This window comes from Amborella trichopoda, chromosome 1 (genome assembly GCF_054954075.1).
Source record: "Amborella trichopoda isolate Santa Cruz 75 chromosome 1, AtrichopodaSantaCruz75HAP2 v2.0, whole genome shotgun sequence".
In the NCBI taxonomy this organism is placed as follows: Eukaryota; Viridiplantae; Streptophyta; class Magnoliopsida; order Amborellales; family Amborellaceae; genus Amborella; species Amborella trichopoda.
In genome coordinates this window covers 10064944-10087247 of record NC_142336.1, presented here as the reverse complement: position 1 = coordinate 10087247, position 22304 = coordinate 10064944, and the positions used below count along the sequence as shown (strand labels likewise).

Genomic DNA, 22304 nt, shown 5'->3' with positions numbered 1-22304 from the left:
TGCGGCTTTAATATGACAAAAGTTGATTATATGCTTTATTGTTGATATGACTTTTGTGAGGAAAATTGGATCGGGTCGGGTCAATATAACGCCTACTTTTGCGAACAGCCATGAGCAAACTGGTCTTCACTGTGTTCAGGTTCTTCTGGATCTTCTGGTTCTGTTCTTTCATTATGTATCTAAGCCGTTTCTGCTTCTTTTGAAAATATCTTCAGTAATTCTTTTTCTAGCTCTGCTTTAGTAGCCTGAGGGTGTTTCTTTTTCATTATTGATATATATTCTGATAAGCTATTTGGGTTTGTATATGAATTATAAGCTATAGGTATTTGTTTCATAAAAATATTATTAGGCTCAAGATGATGGCAGACAAAGACGTCCCACCATTTTATTGAAATTTGTTTACTCAAGTATGGTATATATTGATAATTCTGTATCATATTAGAAGATATGGCATATGCACACTTTAAAATCCATGGTACTTGGTATAGAGCGGTGAAATACAAATGGTAATTGATATTGGGATCTCTCCCATTGTGGTCAATAAATTTGTCTTGGGATAATTGCAAGACTTCGGGCATTATTTGGGTTCTGGATCCCCAGACCATAAACCGATCCTTGAACCAGTTTGGGAATGGGTTTGTAACGGACAATTTAATATGAAGAAACCAGGTATGAGAATTGTTCTGGTTTGGTACAGTTAAGACTTTGTGCCAGGTTTCAATATATTCAGAATACCTATAATGTTTATTTGGGAATTCAGAGGATATTAATCTCTTAGCTCTGGATGGATCTGATCCCCATTCACTGAAATGCATGACTTTTCGTATTTGTAATTTTGAATAAGATATTATTTATGAGTTCTTCTGATAATAATGAGCTATGGCAATTGAACCAGTCTCAAGTAGTAGCATTTCAAACCATTCTCTAGTTTTTATGCCATAAGAAGGGTTTAGGTTATTACAAAGATAATATCGAGCTAATGTATTTCGGTCATCAGTCATATGAATATCTTCAATTATTATGTTTTCAATAAAGCAGTTGTTTCATATTGAGATTTAACAGTAGGTTTTCTAAGTATGAAGGATTTTAAAAATAATGGTGTTTGTGGAGATAATGGAGGTTGGCTTGAATATGTAGGATAGACTGGATTATTTGGGTTGCTTGGAGAATATTGGGTCAAATTTCTAATTGGTGATGGTGATTAATTGGCTGGAACTAGATCCAATATCATATCCATTGGCATTTTGCCTTGATTATTATTATTGGGATTCATATTCTTATTTTTATTAAACAAAATTAGTGCTAAAGAGAGTACTTCAGGGTCAGATTGATCTGTTCTGCCCCCCTCTGCAAAAATTCACGTGTAAGAAAATCAGGTAAATGATTAGAACTGTCATGTAAATGTTCAATAGTAAAATCAAAGATAGAGAGAATAGCTTGCCACCTAGCAAATATCTGTTTATAAACTAAATTTTGCACATCTTTAACTAAGATATCTTTAGCTGCTTTGCTATCAGTACGAATTAAAAAAGTAGTATTTAGAATATCACTTTGGAATTTAGTAACACAATGAACTATAACTAAAATTTCGTTTTTAACTGTAGAGTGATTTTGTTGAGTAGGATTTCATGCTTTAGATGTATATCTTACTAACTGTTTTGTTGAATTTATTTGTTGTTTGAAAATTCCTCCTAATCTTAATTCTGAAGCATCACATTCAATTATTTTAAATGCATCTGGATCAGGAAGTGAAAGACAGGGTAATTATTTAGATTTGAGTTTAAGTTTTTTGACTGCTTTAGTAGGTCATTAGTAGTTCATGGGGGAGGATTTTTTTTTAATCTATCATATAATGGTTTTGCATCTATTGCTAAGTTTTGATAAAAATCTACTATATAATTTAGACATCCTAAAAATCTTTGTAGTTCCTTTTTATCTAGTATAATATCTGGGAATTTGTTAGCAAATTGTATGGATCTATCTATTAGTATGATTGTTCCTTGAGATATATTATGTCCTTAAAATCTAAGTTTTTCTTGAAATAAACTCATCTTTTTTGCATAGACAACTAACCCTGCATGTTTAACTGCATTTATAAAAATATTGATATGTTTTATATGTTGTGGTATATTTTCAGAAAAAATTAATACATCATCAATTTAAACTATCATAAATTTTAAATAAGGATTGAATACATCATTCATGATTCTTTGAAATTCTGATGGAGCATTTTTTAATCCAAAGGGCATATCATTCCATTCATATTGCCTAAAAGGAACATTAAAAGTTGTTTTATATCTATCTTTTTCTTTTATCTGAATTTGCCAGTAGCTAGATTTTAGATCAAATTTTGAAATGATATAAGCATTTAGTAATTTATCTAATAAATCTTTTTTATTAGGTATAGGATATCGAATCCATTGAAGAGTTTTATTTAATGGTTTATAATTTATTACAAGTCGTGGTACTCCTCTTTCTTGTTCTGTATTTTTATTAACATAAAAAACAACACAACTCTAAGGGAAAGTACTTGGTCTAATTAATCCTTTCATTAATAATCCATCTATTTCTAATTTGCCAAATTCTCGTAATTATTTATTCATTTGTATAGGCCTTGTCTTTGTAGGTATTTTGGATTCATGAAAAGTAGATTCATATGGTAAACTTGTTATATGCTTTTTTCTTTCCCAAAAAGTATTGGGTAACTCACTGCATTTGTCTTTTTCTATTTATTTAGTTATGTTTTTAATTTGTTCTTTTATTTCATTGGTTTGCAAATTTTCTTCTATTGATTTATATTTAATTTCTTCTTTTAATGAGTATATAAAGTTTTCTTTATGTTTAATGCTATCTTTGATTCTATTTATTTCTTTCAATTTTGGTTTATCTATAAATTCGAATATTATTGTTTCTCCTGCTATATTTGTTTCTAGTCCCTTATTATAAATTGTGATTGGATATAACAGTGTTAAAAAGGGAACACTAAGAATTACAGCTTGACTTTGTCTTTTTACCATTATAAAGGTAGTAGGAAAACAATGTCCATTATTGCATACCATAGCGTTAGATAATTTATATTTGATAACTAATCAACTTCCATCAACACTATTCAATATTTGTGTAGTCTTATCAAAATATTTTGTAGGTATTAATCCTTCATTTATATAATTTAAATCTGCTCCAGAATCTACTAATGCTAAAGATTGAAAATTATAATCATTGTTAATTATAATTTTGACTAATATAAACTATTTTTTAGTAATAATTTTATTTATTAAATTTACACTTGTAGTATTTATGTCTTCTATTTTTGTCTTGGTGAAAATTGTTTCATAAATTTTTCTCTTTTAGTTTTCTTGTATGGCTTTCTTTCTTTTCGATCATATTTATATTTTTTCTTTTTATAACTCTTATCTTTAGTGTTTTCAATATTTTATCTGAATTGTTCACAGAAGACTCCTAACTCTTTCCTACCAATCATTTTTTGTTTATCTAATTGTTTTTTGAGTTTCATATCTGTGCATAGGGCTAATCCTTCCACACATATTTCAGTAGATAATTCTCCTATAGTATAAGCAGAGTATGGTATAATACCTCTGTGTTTACTTTTTAATTTATTTTTTACCTTTTCAGCAAATAAGTATAGTAAACCAGCTATGAATTTCTCCTTCCAATGATCTAATTGACTATCTTCCCTGGTTAATAATCTTGAGAAAAATACATCTTTGTATCATTTATAATGTGATAATGTTGGACATTTTAAATTAGATAATAAATCTTCAGCTCTTGCTTCAAGTAGGGTTGTACTCCCCACAAAATGAAGAGTGATGGTATAAATAAGGGTATTAACAGCATCACTTTCAGAATCTAATATATCTTGATTTTGTTCATTTTTAACAGTCCATTGCTTAGTAGTATTTAATATTTGATTTTTTGTATTTTCAGGTAGGTGAAAATCCCACCAACCACGAAGCCAACCAGTAAATCCACAGACTATAGCCTTGGCGACTTCCTGGTCATGGTTGCCTACCATTTTACAGGCAGAAGCATACATAGTCATATGTTTCATAATATCGAGAATCTGATGTTCAGACATAACTATGGTTCTTCCTGAATAGGAGGTTGTATGTGATATGAGATCTTCTTCAAACTGGATATCTACAGGAGTTGGGCGTGGGTGATATGGTCTAGCTGTAGCAGGTTCCAATTTCTTCCATAGGATATTCTTTGGATAGTTTGATTATTATTATTTTCAGTGAATGCTATTTCCATATTTTCTATTGAATCTTCAATTACAGGTTCTTCAACTTCTAATGTTAATGTTTCAGATTCTTTAATTATTACTTTGCTTTTGCCTTTTACATCTGGTTCTTTGATGTCAAGTTTAGCTAGTTTAGTTATTAGTTGATCCATTAGGGTTTTATTATTGTCATCTATATGGAATTTTTCTTTATTTAGTGTAGGAGGCGGTTTAAATAATACAGATTTCTGTGTTTCTTGAATGGGTGCTGGTCTTAACATATTTTCTATTCTTAAGGTTTGTTTTCCAATCGATTGCATACATAAGTTGGTGTAGTTATTTTGTTCTATTATATGAGGTATTAATTCTGTTCTATGTACTATTTCTCCAGTGGTCATTTTATATGGGGTAGCTTTTGTTTCTAAGGTAGGTGCATTATCTGTTTCTTTACCTTTTATAATTAAACTTCTTTCTGGGGGATGTATACAAGTAATTTATTTAAGCTAAGATCATCCCTTTATGCTAACAGTCTAAAATAACCTAAATATAATAATATATTAATAATTACGTATAATGAAAATGGAGATATGTCAATTAATAATCAAATAGTATAAGAGGATTCGTACACTTTAATACTGAAAACAACTCTAAATTGCATTATTAATCATAATAATTACAGATTTTGTCACACATAATAATTACAGACTCAAATGGACTGGAACATATATGGACTGTAACATATTACAGACTAGACATACATACTGAGCAAACTGTATCTAAACAAATTGTAGCTAAAACTGTCTTAAAGACTCATGAAAAGAAATAAAAGAAAGTAGGGCTTACTGTTTGCAAATGCAGTAACTGCAAAAAGCCTTCCACAGATTTGGGGAGACGGTCCCAATTACGATCACACAGACTAAGAAAGATTAATTTAGAAGAGTGAGAAGAAAGTGGAGAGAGAGGGGGAGAGAGTCTTCTTCGTTGTCTGGAAGATCAACCAAAGGATGCGACCAAGGGATGATCTTAGCTTCAATTGGTATCAGAGCTGCGAAATACAAATGGTAATTGACATTGGGATCTCTCCCATTGTGGTCAATAAATTTGTCTTGGGATAATTGTAAGGCTTCAAGCATTATTTGGGTTCTAGTTCCCCAGACCATAAACCAGTCCTTGAACCAGTTTGGGAATGGGTCTGTAACTGGCAATTTAAATTGAAGAAACCAGGTATGAGAATTGTACAAGTTTTGTACGGTTAAGACTTTGTGCCAGGCTTCAATATATTCAGAATACCTATAATGTTTATTTGGGAATTCAAGGGATATTAATCTCTTAGCTCTTGATGGATCTGATCCTCATTCATTGAAATGCATGACTTTTTGTATTTGCAATTTTGAATAAGATATTATTTTTTAGTTCTTCTGATAATAATGAGCTATGGTAATTGAACCAGTCTCAAGTAGTAGCATTTTAAACCATTCTCTGGTTTTTATGCCATAAGAAGGGTTTAGGTTATTGCAAAGATAATATCGAGCTAATGTATTTGGGTCATCAGCCATATGCATATCTTCTATTATTATGTCATCAATAAAAGCAGTTGCTTCATATTGAGATTCAACAGTAAGATTTCTAAGTATGGAGGATTGTAAAAATAATGGTGTTTGTGGAGATGATGGAGGTTGGCTTGAATATGTAGGATAGACTGGACTATTTGGGGTACTTGGAGAATATGGGGTCAAATTTCTAAGTGGTGATGGTGATGAACTGGCTAGAACTAGATCCAATGTCATATCCATTGGCATTTTGCCTCGATTATTATTATTGGGATTCATATTCATACTTATATTAGTCAAAGTTATAATTAATAATGTTTATACTTTTCAATCTTTAGCATTAGTAGATTCTGGAGCAGATTTAAATTATATAAATGAAGGATTAGTACCTACAAAATATTTTGATAAGACTACACAAATATTGAATACTGCTGATGGAAGTAGATTATTTATCAAATATAAATTATCTAACGCTATGGTATGCAATAATGGATATTGTTTTCCTACTCCCTTTATAATGGTAAAAGGACTAAGTCCAGCTGTAATTCTTGGTGTTCCCTTTCTAACACTGTTATATCCAATCACAATTTATAATAAGGGACTAGAAACAACTATAGCAGGAGAAACAATAATATTTGAATTTATAGATAAACCAAAATTAAAAGAAATAAATAGAGTCAAAGATATCATTAAACATAAAGAAAACTTTATATACTCATTAAAAGAAGAAATTAAATATAGATCAATAGAAGAAAATTTGCGAACCAATGAAATAAAAGAACAAATTAAAAATATAACTAAACAAATAGAAAAAGATATATGCAGTGAATTACCCAATGCTTTTTGGGAAAGAAAAAATCATATAGTAAGTTTACCATATGAATCTACTTTTCATGAATCAAAAATACCTACAAAAGCAAGGCCTATACAAATGAATACACAATTACTAGAATTTTGCATATTAGAAATAGATGAGTTATTAATGAAAGGATTAATTAGACCAAGTACTTCCCCTTGGAGTTGTGCTGCTTTTTACGTAAATAAAAATGCAGAACAAGAAAGAGGAGTACCACGACTTGTAATAAATTATAAACCATTAAATAAAGCACTTCAATGAATTCGATATCCTATACCTAATAAAAAAAGATTTATTAGATAGATTGCAAAGTTTTGATGAAAATCTACTATATAATTTAGACATCCTAAAAATCTTTGTAGTTCTTTTTTATCTAGTATAATATCTGGGAACTTGTCAGCAAATTGTATGGATCTATCTATTGGTATGATTGTTCCTTGAGATATGTTATGTCCTAAAAATCTAATTTTTGTTTGAAATAAACTCATCTTTTTTGCATAGACAACTAACCCTGCATGTTTAACTGCATTTATAAAAATATTGATATGTTTTATATGTTGTGGTATATTTTCAGAAAAAATTAATACATCATCAATTTAAACTATCATAAATTTTAAATAAGGATTGAATACATCATTCATGATTCTTTGAAATTCTGATGGAGCATTTTTTAATCCAAAGGGCATATCATTCCATGCATATTGTCCAAAACGAACATTAAAAGCTGTTTATATCTATCTTTGTCTTTTATCTGAATTTGCCTGTAGATATCTTATGCCCTTTATGCTAACAGTCTAAAATAACCTAAATATAATAATATGCTAATAATTACAAATAATGAAAATGGATATATGTCAACTAATAACCAAGTAGTGTAAGAGGATTCATACACTTTACTGAAAACAACTCTAAATTGCATTATTAATCATAATAATTACCGATTTTGTCACACATAATAATTACATACTCAAATAGACTGGAACATATATCGACTGTAACATATTACAGACCAGATATACTGAGCAAACTGTATCTAAATAAATTGTAGCTAAAACTGTCTTACTGACTCATGAACAGAAATAAAAGAAAGAAGGGCTTATTGTTTGTAAATGCAGCAACTGCAGAAAGCCTTCCACTGATTTGGACAATAACTTGTGAGACTATCCCAATTACACTCACACATAGACTAAGAAAGACTGATTTACAAGAGTGAGAAGAAAGTGGAGAGGGAGAGGGAGAGAGTCTTCTTCGTTGTTTGGAAGATCGACCAAACGATGCGACCAAGGGATGCCTCAACCTTCTGAGGCTTCAGGTATTTATAGAGGCTTGTATGAGGCGGACTTCAATTCCAATTTATTTTTGGTTTGTTACTTTTACAGGGCTAATAGATGTGTGCCAAATGGTTGGTGATCAGCCCATCCTATTCGGTCGGCAGCAAATGGAATCCACGTGGACGGGTTGGATTGAAAGCATCTTGGAAAGGTGGTCAAAAGATAAAGAGGGAATCTTACTTTATATAAAGTAAGAGATGTTTAGCAAAAGGAATCTGCTTTATGTCGGTATGCTATCTTATCATGATAAAGGAGGAAGGTAGGCAACCATAACCAGGAAGTCGCCAAGGCTATAGTTCATTGTGTTACTAAATTCCAAAATGATATTCTGAATACTACTTTTTTAATTCGTACTAATTGCAAAGCAGCTAAAGATATCTTAGTTAAAGATATGCAAAATTTAGTTTCTAAACAGATATTTGCTAGGTGGCAAGCTATTCTCTCTGCCTTTGATTTTACTATTGAACATTTGCATGGCAGTTTTAATCATCTACCTGACTTTCTTACACGTGAATTTTTGCAGGGGGCAGAACAGATCAATCTGACCCTGAAGCACTCTTTTTAGCACTAATTTTGTTTAATAAAAATATGAATATGAATCTTAATAATAATAATCGAGGCAAAATGCCAATGGATATGACATTGGATCTAGTTCCAGCCGGTTCATCACCATCACCACTTAGAAATTTGACCCCATATTCTCCAAGCAACCCAAATAGTCCAGTATATCCTACATATTCAAGCCAACCTCCACCATCTCCACAAACACCATTATTTTTACAATCCTCCATACCTAGAAAACCTACTGTTAAATCTCAATATGAAGCAACTGCTTTTATTGAAATAGAAGATATTCATATGACTGATGACCCAAATACATTAGCTCGATATTATCTTTGTAATAACCTAAACCCTTCTTATGGCATAAAAACCAGAGAATGGTTTGAAATGCTACTACTTGAGACTGGTTCAATTACCATAGCTCATTATTATCAGAAGAACTCAAAAGTAATATCTTATTCAAAATTGCAAATACGAAAAGTCATGCATTTCAGTGAATGGGAATCAGATCCATCCAGAGCTAAGAGAATAATATCCCTTTAATTCCCAAATAAACATTATAGGTATTCTGAATATATTGAAGTCTGGCACAAAGTCTTAACTGTACAAAACCAGTACAATTCTCATACCTGGTTTGTTCAATTTAAATTGCCAGTTACAGACCCATTTCCAAACTGGTTCATAGACTGGTTTATGGTTTGAGGATTCAAAACCCAAATAATGCTCGAAGCCTTGCAATTATCCCAAGACAAATTTATTGACCACATGGGAGAGATCCCAATATCTATTACCATACGTATTTCACCGCTCTGATACCAATTTAAGCCAAGATCATCCCTTTATGCTAACAGTCTAAAATACCCTTTATGCTAACAGTCTAAAATAACCTAAATATAATAATATGCTAATAATTACAAATAATGAAAATGGATATATGTCAACTAATAACCAAGTAGTATAAGAGGATTTATACACTTTAATACTGAAAACAACTCTAAATTACATTATTAATCATAATAATTACAGATTTTGTTACACATAACAATTACAGACTCAAATAGACTGGAACATATATGGACTGTAATATATTACAGACTAGACATACTGAGCAAACTATATCTAAACAAACTGTAGCTAAAACTGTCTTACAGACTCATGATCGAAAAAAAGTACTTCAAAAAGTTCTAGTGATAATTCATTAATAGGAAATATAAAAGATGAAAATCTCATATAGAATAGTACTGAAGAATCTGATAAAGAAATGCAAGAATGCGCTTGCAATATGCTATCTAAATAATATACTCTCATATTAGATCTAATAGAAAAGATCACAGACCCAGATGAAAAATGAGAAACTATAACTCAATTCATTAACAGTACGAAAACAAAAAATAAACCTGCACCTTTGATAAAAACTCCCGATGGATACAATTTTGCTGAAATAATTAAAAGAATAAATAAGAAAGATATAGTTCAAAAAGAACCAACAATAATAGAATTAAAAAAGGAAATAAATAAAGTTAAATCAGAAATACAACAATTAAAAGATTGAATTAAAATATTTTTATAAATGCAGTTAAACATGCAAGGTTAGTTGTCTCTGCAAAAAAAGATAAGTTTACCATATGAATCTACTTTTCATGAATCCAAAATACCTACAAAGGCAAGGCTTATACAAATGAATACACAATTACTAGAATTTTACAAATTAGAAATAGATGGATTATTAATGAAAGGATTAATTAGACCAAGTACTTCCCCTTGGAGTTGTGCTGCTTTTTATGTCAATAAAAATACAGAACAAGAAAGAGGAGTACCACGACTTGTAATAAATTATAAACCATTAAATAAAGCACTTCGATGGATTCGATATCCTATACCTAATAAAAAAGATTTATTAGATAGATTGCTAAATGCTTATATCTTTTCAAAATTTGATATAAAATCTGGCTACTGGCAAATTTAGATAAAATAAGAAGATATATATAAAACAACTTTTAATGTTCCTTTTAGACAATATGAATAGAATGTTATGCCTTTTGGATTAAAAAATGCTCTATCAGAATTCCAAAGAATTATAAATGATGTATTCAATCCTTATTTAAAATTTATGAATGTCTACATTGATGATGTATTAATTTTTTCTGAAAATATACCACAACATATAAAACATATTAATATTTTTATAAATGCAGTTAAACATGCAAGGTTAGTTGTCTCAGCAAAAAATATGAGTTTATTTCAAACAAAAATTAGATTTTTAGGACATAATATATCTCAAGGAACAATCATACCAATAGATAGATCCATACAATTTGCCGACAAGTTCCAAGATATTATACTAGATAAAAAGGAACTACAAAGATTTTTAGGATATCTAAATTATAAAGTAGATTTTTATCAAAACTTAGCACTAGATGCAAAACCATTATATCATAGATTAAAAAAGAATCCTCCCCCATGGACTACTATTCATACTGAAGCAGTCAAAAAACTTAAACTCAAATCTAAAGAATTACCATATCTTTCACTTCCTGATCCAGATGCATTTAAAATAATTGAATGTGATGCTTCACAATTAAGATTAGGAGGAATTCTCAAATAACGAATAAATTCAACAGAACAGTTAGTAAGATATACATCTAAAGCATGGAATCCTACTCAACAAAATTAATCTACAGTTAAAAAAGAAATTTTAGCTATAGTTCATTGTGTTACTAAATTCCAAAGTGATATTATGAATACTAATTTTTTAATTCGTACTGATTGCAAAGCAGCTAAAGATATATTAGTTAAAGATGTGCAAAATTTAGCTTCTAAATAGATATTTGCTAAGTGGCAAGCTATTCTCTCTGCCTTTGATTTTACTATTGAACATTTACATGGCAGTTCTAATCATCTACCTGATTTTCTTATACGTGAATTTTTGAAGGGGAGCAGAACAGATCAATCTGACCCTGAAGAACTCTCTTTAGCACTAATTTTGTTTAATAAAAATATGAATATGAATCCCAATAATAATAATCTAGGCAAAATGCCAATGGATATGACATTGGATCAAGTTCCAGCCAGTTCATCACCATCACCACTTAGAAATTTGACCCCATATTCTCCAAGCAACCCAAATAGTCCAGTCTATCCTACATATTTAAGCCAACCTCTATCATCTCCACAAACACCATTATTTTTACAATCCTCCATACCTAGAAAGCCTACTATTAAATCTCAATGTGAAGCAACTGCTTTTATTGAAGACATAATAATAGAAGATATTCATATGACTGATGACCCAAATACATTAGCTCGATATTATCTTTGTAATAACCTAAACCCTTATTATGGCATAAAAACCAGAGAATGGTTTGAAATGCTACTACTTGAGACAAGTTCAATTACCATAGCTCATTATTATCAGAAAAACTCAAAAATAATATCTTATTCAAAATTGCAAATACGAAAAGTCATGCATTTCAGTGAATGGGGATCAGATCCATCAAAAGCTAAGAGATTAATATCCCTTGAATTCCCAAATAAACATTATAGGTATTCTGAATATATTGAAGCCTCACACAAAGTCTTAACCGTACAAAACCAGTACAATTCTCATACCCGGTTTCTTCAATTTAAATTGCCAGTTACAGACCCATTCCCAAACTGGTTTAAGGACTGGTTTATGGTCTGGGGATCCAGAACCCAAATAATGCCCGAAGTCTAGCAATTATCCCAAGACAAATTTATTGACCACAATGGGAGAGATCCCAATATCAATTACCATTTGTATTTCACCGCTCTATACCAAGTACCATGGATTTTAAAGTGGGCATATGCAATATCTCCTAATATGACACAGAATTATCAATATATACCATGCTTGGGTAAACAAATTTCAATAAAATGGTGGGACGTCTTTGTCTGCCATCATCTTGAGCCTAATAATACCTATAGCTTATAACTCATATACAAACCCAAATAGCTCATCAGAATATATATCAATAATGAAAAAGAAAAACCCTCAGGCTACTAAAGCAGAGCTAGAAAAAGAATTACTGAAGATATTTTCAAAAGAAGCAGAAACAGCTCAGATATATAATGAAGGAACAGAACCAGAAGATCCAGAAGAACCTAAACACAATGAAGACCAGTCTGCTCATGACTGTTCGAAAAAGCAGACACTATATTGACCCGACCCGATCCAATTTTCCTCACAAAAGTCATATCAGCAATAAAGCATATAATCAACTTTTGTCATAATAAAGCCGCACTACCAACAGTAAAGCCGCACTATCAACAGTAAAGATTCCCTGAAGAAGACACCTGTCAATACTTATTTGTCACTTACCATCCTCCTTTATCATGATAAGACAACATATCGACATAAAGCAGATTCCTTTGGCTAAACATCTCTTACTTTATATAAAGTAAGATTCCCTCTTTATCTTTTGACCACCTTTCCAAGATGCTTTCAATCCAACCCGTCCACGTGGATTCCATTTGCTGACGACAGAATAGGATGGATTGATCACCAACCATTTGGCACACATCTATTAGCCCTGTAAAAGTAACAAACCAGAAATAAATTGGAATTGAAGTCCGCCTCATACAAGCCTCTATAAATACCTGAAGCCTCAGAAGGTTGAGGCATCCCTTGGTCGTATCCTTTGGTCGATCTTCCAGACAACAAAGAAGACTCTCTCCCTCTCTCTCTCCACTTTCTTCTCACTCTTGTAAATCAGTCTTTCTTAGTCTATGTGTGATTGTAATTGGGACAGTCTCCCAAGTTATTGTCCAAATCAGTGGAAGGCTTTCTGCAGTTACTGCATTTCCAAACAGTAGGCCCTTCTTTTTTTTATTTCTTTTCATGAGTCTGTAAGACAGTTTTAGCTACAATTTGTTTAGATACAGTTTGCTCAGTATGTCTAGTCTGTAATGTGTTACAGTACATATATATATGTGTGTGCGTGGGAGCGCTAGGGTGAGCCCACTAGATCATGGAATAGTATAAGCCTAATTGTCCAAATTAAATCTGGGCTGATCTGACGATCAGGACTGCATATCGGTAATATAATTTTAACATTTTTTATACAAATAAAAATAGCATAAAATTTGGATCATAAACTCTTCTCATCAAGGTGCAACTAATAAAAATATTAAAAAACATAATTCACATGAAATAAATTGATCAAAATGCCCCCGAAACTTTTTCGGGGGCATTTTGATCAATTTATTTCATTTGAATTATTTTTTATATTTTTATTAAATTCTACTATTCTTGAAGAATATACACTTCAAATTTCAAGTAATTTGGATTGTAGAAAAAAAAATTTAAATTCAATTACGAAATACAATTGTGATCATTGGATCGGTCCAGATTCTATCTGGGCCGTTGGGCTTATACTGTTCCATGAGCCCATGGGTTGACATGAGTTTTTTCTATATATATATATATATATATATATATATATATATATATATGAGTAGTGATTTTATAAGACCCTCCCACACCCATATGTGTAGAACCTCAAAGGATCACCATTAAATTTGGTACAAATCTCTAGAAAATTCATATCCCACACCCATGAGATAACTTTTCTAGAGATCTATGCCAAATTTAATGGTAATCCTTTGGTGTCCTATACAAATGGGTGTGGGAGGGTCTCAAAGGATCATTACTTATATATATATATATATATATATATATATAGGAAAAAATGTACAGTGATTTTGCCTACCCTCATTACTGTCCAAAGTTCTTCGCATAGTCACGATTGTTTGGTAGTGTTTTATTTTTTCATTTTTTTTACAAATTAGAATAACCTGAAATTTGGAACGTATGTATATAATAGTGAGGTACACCTAATAAAAATATAAAAAAATAATTCGTGAAAAATATATTGATCAAAATTCCCCTGAAAAATTTAGGGGGTATTTTGGTCAATTTATTTCAAGTAAAATTTTTTTTGATATTTTTTATTCATTTGCCTATTTTTGATGAATACACGCTCCAAATTTCATTTCATTCCGATTTGTAAAAAAAATGAAACACTACCGAACAATCGTGACTGTGTTATGAATTTTGGATGGTGATGAGGGTAGACGAAATCACTGTTCATTTTCGCCTATAGGAATTTTGTAGTATCTTTTATATATCTTTTTATAGGTGAAAATGAACAGTGATTTTGCCTACCTTCATTATCGTCCAAAGTTTATCGTACGGTCACGATTGTCCGGTAGTCTTTTATTTTTTAAAAAAATTTGGAATGATCTGAAATTTGGAGCGCGTGTACATCTTAGTGAGGCGAACCTGATAAAAATATGAAAAAAAGTAATTCACAAAATATACATTGACCAAAATACCCCTATAATTTTTTGAGGGTATTTAGGTCAATGTATATTTTGTGAATTACTTTTTTTCATATTTTTATTCAGTGCGCATCACTAAGATATACACACACTCCAAATTTCAAGTAATTTAAATTTGTAAAAAAATTAAAATTGAAACACTACCAAACAACTGTGACTGTGCGATAAAGTTTAGCTGGTGATGAGAGTATGCGAAATCACTGTTCATTTTCACTTATAGGCATTGGGAAGAGTTTTTCTATATATATATATATATATATATATATATATATATATATATGAAAATGATATTGTTTGTCGGCCTGCCTATATCAATAGGGTGAGCTAAACGGGTGCGATCACCTTGCAGACTTTTAACGGTTGTGATCCCTTTTGGCTTAATTTCGAACCCATTTCAAATCAACCTATGCAGATAGCCTGACGAACCACAATACTCTGTCCCTTTAATGTTATTGGGCAACGGGTCTCTCTCTCTCTCTCAAACAAAAAGACCCAAGTCTCTCGCTCTTATGCTGCCCCCTCTATCTCTCCCATCTCTGATTCTGTCGGCTGCCCTGCCCTCTCTCTCTCTCTCTCTCTCTCTCTCTCTCTCTCTCTCTCTCTCTCTCTCTCTTTAGTTTAACCCCTCCATCTTACTCTCTCGCTCTTTCTAGCTACTTCAGGCCTGCCCTCTTTCTCTCTCCTCGAGTTTGTACCCAACTGCCCTCTGTCTCTCGCGCGTTTGTGCCCTGCTCCCTCTCTCTCTCTCTCTCTCTCTCTCTTGTGAGTTTGTGCCCTCTGCAGCTTGGTCTCCCACTTTCTCTCAACATAGAAGACGAAGCAAGAAGAGGAGAAAAAGGTACAGACTCTCTCTAGGAAAATATTCTGCATTTTGGTCTATGCCTCAGTCTTATGAAAATTGGGGAAACAAAGATTCCATAGAAATTGATTTGTATTGCTCGTATTCATAGAAATTGATTTGATTAATATGGTGGAGTTTGATCGTGTTGTTTTGATCGCTAATGTAGTATTAGAATTGGCTAGTTTCTGCACATTGATCATGGCTTCTTTTACTCAAGTTATGTGGTCTCTCTCTCTATATATATATCTTTCTTTAGCTTAGTTTGTTTGGTGAGCTTTAGATAAAGCTCACAGACCAGGGAATAAAGCTTGCACTCTTTTTTTAATTGTTGCCATAAGAGTCTTCGCGCTATATTAAGGACCATTATTTTAAGTCATCTGGATCACTTTTTTCTTTAAGGGAACAAAATAGTTCAATGGGCTTATTTGGTTAAGCCTATATCAATATCATGTATTGTGGTGAAATAGTACTAAGAACTTTGTATTTATTGTAGGGTCTTTCAATTACCTAAGTTGAATCTCACCTTTTCAGGTAGCATGTCATCTCCCATGTCTTCAAATGAAGACAATATAGGGGACACCATTGAGCCTAATATGGGGGACATTAATGAATACATGGAGTAAGATGCATTGCTAGCAACTACCTGCATGTCTATAAATATGGGAATTGGGGAACATGGTGCGTCTTTCAAGGGGTTAGAAATTTCTGAACTCACTCGCTCTATTCATTTAATGTGGTTTGTCAATAGCTTGAAAACTTGCACACCATGTCTCAAAAAGTGTAGATATCCATGAATTAGTAATGTCCGTTCTAGCAGAAGCATATGCTAAGGTTGAAGCCAAAATTGGGCGTATAGTAGATACTCATAATGTTGCCAAGACCCTTAATACCACTTCTAATGAGAATGTTATTGGTGGCACTAGCAAAACGACTGAGGGCAACCCTTTCCATAACATCCTTGAGCCCCCACGGGCACGAACAAAAGGGCAACCTACTAATATTAGATATAAATCTCGGGCTGAGCAAGAGGAAGAGAAAGCGAAGAAAGAAAAAGTGAAAGAAGAAGCGAAGGAAGGGATTCGAAAGTATGTAGTTTGTAAAGGGAGTGGACACGACAAAAGAAATTGTCCATGCTTCGCACGTCCAAAGTATGAATGGATGATTGCTTCATATATCTTTATATATCTTGCTCCATATCTCTTAGTATTTATGAATGTAATTTGAATTGCGTAAATGCTTACAATGGTTTTTCTTATTATAGGTTGAATGTCAACAAAAGAGAGATGAGTCCTGTGAAATTGTGGAACATGTCTAGTTATGGCATGAAACTCATGAAATAGATAACTTTATTGATTTGGGTTCTTATACATCTCTTTGTTTATGCTTTGATACTTCTATTGATGAAAAAGTTGCAATTACATGCTTATCATGCAATGTTTGTTTTGTCTAAAAATTCAACTAGCTTTGTACCTCTTTATAAATGTAATTGAAATGCAACGTCAAATGTCCCCTATAATTTTGTTTTCTCTTTTCAAATGTCCCCTAGAATTCTAATCATATTATGAATGACCAATGTCTTGTGTCTACGATGGCCGGAGATTTTGCAGCCATTTGTAATCTGTTGGCAAAGTGAGTTTCTTCTTCACTGCAATATATAGGGTGGTAGTGGGCCAAGGCAAACCATGTGTTCAAGCCTTTAGGGCTGACCATTTCGATGAGGACAATCAAGAGGAACAAATGTAGAAGGAGTAAATTCATTTATTTTCATATTGGAAGCATAGAAAGTAGGAGTAGATTCATTATACTCTTTTTATTTTCATTTTGGAAGGAGGCAATGTGGAACGAGTAGACTCATTGTATTTCACCATTGACGTAAACCTTTTGAGAGGAAACTATTTGCAACAAAAAAGCTATGGTTTAACTGATATAGTAATTTGATTGCATAGCCAGAAGTTTCTGGTGATCAATTTTCCATATAGAACGTGTATTTTCTTAGTTATTATCGTTGCTTTCTTTTAGGTCTATCTACATTTTGTTGCCCACCTTGTCATAATTTTTTCAAAATTGATCACATGTGTGCTACGTTTTAAAGTTATATTTTAGGAAAGTTGAAGGTCCTAGTAATTGTTCCTCGTTTTTTTGTTTACATCTCTTGATTGGTGCAGCAACATCTTGTGTACTTTATTCCTAATAAATAACTGTATTGGGAAGAAAAATTATTTCACTATCATATCCCTAATGACCAGAGAGCTCTCTTCGATGTGAATTCAAATGAAGAGATTAGAGAGAGAGAGAGAGAGAGAGAGAGAGAGTTTGGTGTGAGAGAATAAAGGTCCTTCAGTATACCCTTTCACTGTACAAATTTATTTAATGAAAGCAAGAATGAATTTGAATGTGTTAAATACATCTGCCTTTCCAGTTCTTGTCAGTTCTCAAGCACTTTACCTTATTTTCAGTCTGTCTTTCGATCATAGCTTTCCAATGTTTGAATGTGTTAAATACGTCTACTTTTTTCTTCAATATGTAAATCCATATCTTTTTAGAGAAATCATCTATGAAAGAAACAAAGTATAGATATCCCCCTTTTGAGACAACCGATGTAGGACCCCAAATATCTGAATGAATATAGTCAAGAATACCTTTTGTAGTATGTTTTAACATGCGAAACTGCACCCTATACTACTTACCATAAACACAATGCTCACAGAAGTCCAACTTGCACTTCTTCATGCCATTGATCGATTGGCGTTTGTTAAGTTCCATCAAAACCTCTCTCACCCATCTGGCCTAATCTCATATGTCACAACTGAGTCAAGTCAGAATCACTATCATCAGAAACATAATTTGCTACTCTATCTGTGATACTATTCCCATGCAGCATGTATAAATTCGGTCTAGTCTTCTTGCCTTTCATCATAACCGGAGCACCCTTAAGAATCTTCAGAACTCCACCTTCTCCAACAAATTTGCAGGCATTGGAGTCTAAGGCAACTTAGAGAAATAAGATTCTTCTTCAAATATGGAACTTGTCTAACATCAGTTACGGTTCTGACAATTCCATCATACATCTTAATAATAATTGGCCTAACACCAAGGGTCTTGCATATTGCATCATTCCCCATCAAAACTGATTCACCATCAATGCTCTTATATATGATGAACCACTCTCGATGAGGGTACATATGATAGGAACATCCTGAATCAAGAACCCACGAGTCTTTAGAGTTGTCATAATTTGTCGAGACCGACAACACATTATCTGTTCCACTTATCTGAGTTTCCATCAATTATATTGGCTGCTTCAGAAGCTCGTCTTTCTTTCTCTTTGAGTTTCTAACAAGCATTCTTAGCATGCTTTTTTTTCTTGCAATAATTGTAATAAATATTACTTTTTCTTGATCTAGATTTGGATTTGGACCAACATTGTTTGTCATGTCTCTTTGCACTTCTCTCAACAGATCTCCATCTAGCCAAGCCATTAAACTATCTGCATGTGGCTGAGTATTATCCTGTCTCTTCCTCAAATCATTAGAGAGAAGACTTGAAGTCACATCCTCCATCTCTATAGTATCTTTCCCATAAAGCAATATTGTGACTAGATGCTCATAGGAATGAGCAGTTAAAAAGCGGACCGCTTGGCGCCTAGGCAGTCCAGAAGGCTTGGGCTTACGTGGCCAATCTGGGCAGCTGTCCCTAGATGGCCGCCTAGGTGATACGGAACCCACCTAGGCAAGTGCCCAGCGTTGAGCCTAGGGCATGCGCCCCTCCTAGAGGTGGAATTTTGATTTTTTCAAAGTTGACAAAAATTGATCAAACAACACCCATTGATATTAAATTTAATTTTTGATGTTTTATAAATCTATTGGGGTTTTTTTAGAAGATTTTGAGTCCTTGGAAGTATTTTTAACTGGGCATCCTTTTTGGATTCGACTGGGCCGCTCAGGTTCTGGGCGTCTAGGCGCTGGGCGGCCTGGATACCCCAGGCCGCCTAGGACCCACCTAGAATTTTTTGGAATTATGGGAATGAGGGAGTGAGGATAACAAAATTATAGCATTATCCTCATCACCCATTTTAACACCAATATTGAATAATTCACAAATAATTTTATTAAAATAATTTAGGTGTTCATGGATATATGTATCTTCATTCATCTGCAAGGTGTACAATTTTTGCTTAAAAAACAATTGATTTGTGAGGGACTTCGTCATATACAAATTCTCAAGCTTCGACCAAAGACCTGATGTCGAATCCTCATTGACGATATTAAACAACACTTCACTCAATAAGAACAATCAAATAATGCGCATAGCCCTCAGATATAAGTCTTCCCAATCCTCGTCTGACATAGATTCTGGTTTCTTCGACTTTCCTTTCAGAGCTTTATGTAAATCTTGTTGTACTAGCAAATCCCAAACATTGATTTATCAAATTCCAAAATTATTTTTGCCATCAAATGTTTCTACCTCGAATTTTGTATTCGAAACTTTTACCACCATACCGACAACCCCAAGCTAGGCACTGAAACTACTTGTTGTGCACGGAAGCTCTAAACTAGATGGGTTGATTTTTGGCAAATAAAGTACGAGAAAAAATGATCGATAAAAACAAGCAACAAACAACAAAAATAAAGCAGGAAATAAAAAACAGAAACGAGAACACTAAGATTTATGTAGTTCGTCACAGATGTGACTACATCCAAAGGCGAAACGATCAATGTTTTTCACTAAATCAAATAAAAAAAATTACCAAGCAACTTACATGAGAGAACTAGAGACCCAATTCTCTAGAATTTTTTCTCTTTGCAAAAACCCCCAAAACTTTCTCTCAATTTTTTTGGATTTATTTTCTCTCTCTAAATAACCTAAGATATATAGAAAAGGCAACCACCCAAAAAGAGGTGATAGGTAGGCTCTATCTTTTCTCATAACTTTTGGGTACATAAGTTTATCTTTATCTAGTATGGACTCTCATGTCTATCCTAATATAACTAGAATTGACTCAAAAAGATAAGTATCCTAAATAGTAGGAACTACCTAAAAAATAGGAAACCCAAATAGAGGCCACGTGATGCCCCTATCTCTTGTCAATTTAGAGATATCCAAAAAATATTTGTTTCCTACAATTTTGGATCAAGGTTCTAGTAAATATGAAAACCTAAAAATATGGCTTTTCTTGAAATGCAAGGAACATCAACATTATTGGCATAAATAAAAGTTAAATAAAGACACAAATAATACAAAATACCATGCATACAATGGCTTGAGTGTGTGCATCATAGGTGTTAGATGTCTCCATATGTATGTGAAATTCATATTGATGTATCCTGTCATACAGTATATCACTTACTCGAAAGACAAAAAAGAAACAATAATCCTTATAAATATATGGATACAGTAAACAATCATTCATAAAAATAAATATAAATGAATGGCAATTTTGATATGGTGGAGTTTGATATTGTTGCGGTTACACAGAACACCAACAATCATGGAAGGCATCAAAGCTACATAAAAATACAAATTGGCGATCCTGGTCACTGGATATTATTACCCAAAGGTCAAGTACCCCAAACCTAAACTTTGACATCCGCTCCAAAGGAAACCAATGCATGGAATTAGTTAATGATGAGCAAGGCTGCATCAGCATTTAGGTTAGGGATTTTTTCAAACCTATTGAATGAGACAACATTTCATGAATCAGCAACATTTCAGCAGATTATGTTGGTAGTTCCAAATCCTATCTTCCATATCCACAGGAAATGTATAGAAATTGATTGCATGGAGAAGGTTAGAGATAGAGTTCAAATTATTTAATCAATTTCCAAATGTCACAAAACTCAATTTCTTTAGACACAGAATGTTAGAGATGGAGTTCAAATTACACCAATTTTCACAAAACATAGTAAATATTTTGTTCGGAATTAGCTTGTTATTGAATTCTCCAAGTGATAACTTACTTCTCCTATAAAAAAAATAAAAAATAAAATTAAAACTAATAATAATAATAATAATAATAATAATAATAATAATAATAATAATAAAGGATTTCATCTGTTTAATCACGCTTTATCTTTTAATTTTTAATTTGGGGAAAAAACAAAATAAAGCCCAAGCTGAGAAGTACACAGATAGAGAGACCTAAATATAGAAACCATTAAAGAAGTTGAAGAGAGAGAGAGAAAGCGAGAGAGATTTAAGAAACCTAATGTCTGTTCTCTAGCACATAGTGTCATTCTTCTCATGGGCCTTCCCTGGTCAGTGAAACAAACTAACCTAAAAAAATATATATATCTATGGCGAGAGAGAGATAGAGAGAGAGAGGCAGGGCACAAACACGAGAGAGAGAGAGGCAGGGCACAAACACGAGAGAGAGAGAGGCAGGGCACAAACACGAGAGAGAGACGGCAAGCCCAAACTAGTAGAAGAAAGCGAGAGAGTGAGATGGCAGGGTTAAACCAGAGAGAGCAGAGCAACCAGTTGAATTAGAGATGAGAGAGAGAGAAGTGCAGCAGAAGAGCGAGATATTTGGGTCTTTTTGTTCGAGAGAAAGAGGGGTCCGCTGCCC

At 32.7% G+C, this 22304-nt stretch overlaps 1 long non-coding RNA gene across 1 annotated transcript; it reads left to right on the top strand.

Moving 5' to 3' along the window:
- The first annotated feature begins 13169 nt into the window (after positions 1-13169).
- On the top strand, positions 13170-17247 carry LOC148783546 (uncharacterized). Its single transcript, XR_016045037.1, has 5 exons — positions 13170-13367; positions 15311-15736; positions 16271-16433; positions 16663-16887; positions 17001-17247. It is a non-coding gene; the product is annotated as an uncharacterized LOC148783546 (long non-coding RNA).
- Positions 17248-22304: the final 5057 nt, after the last annotated feature.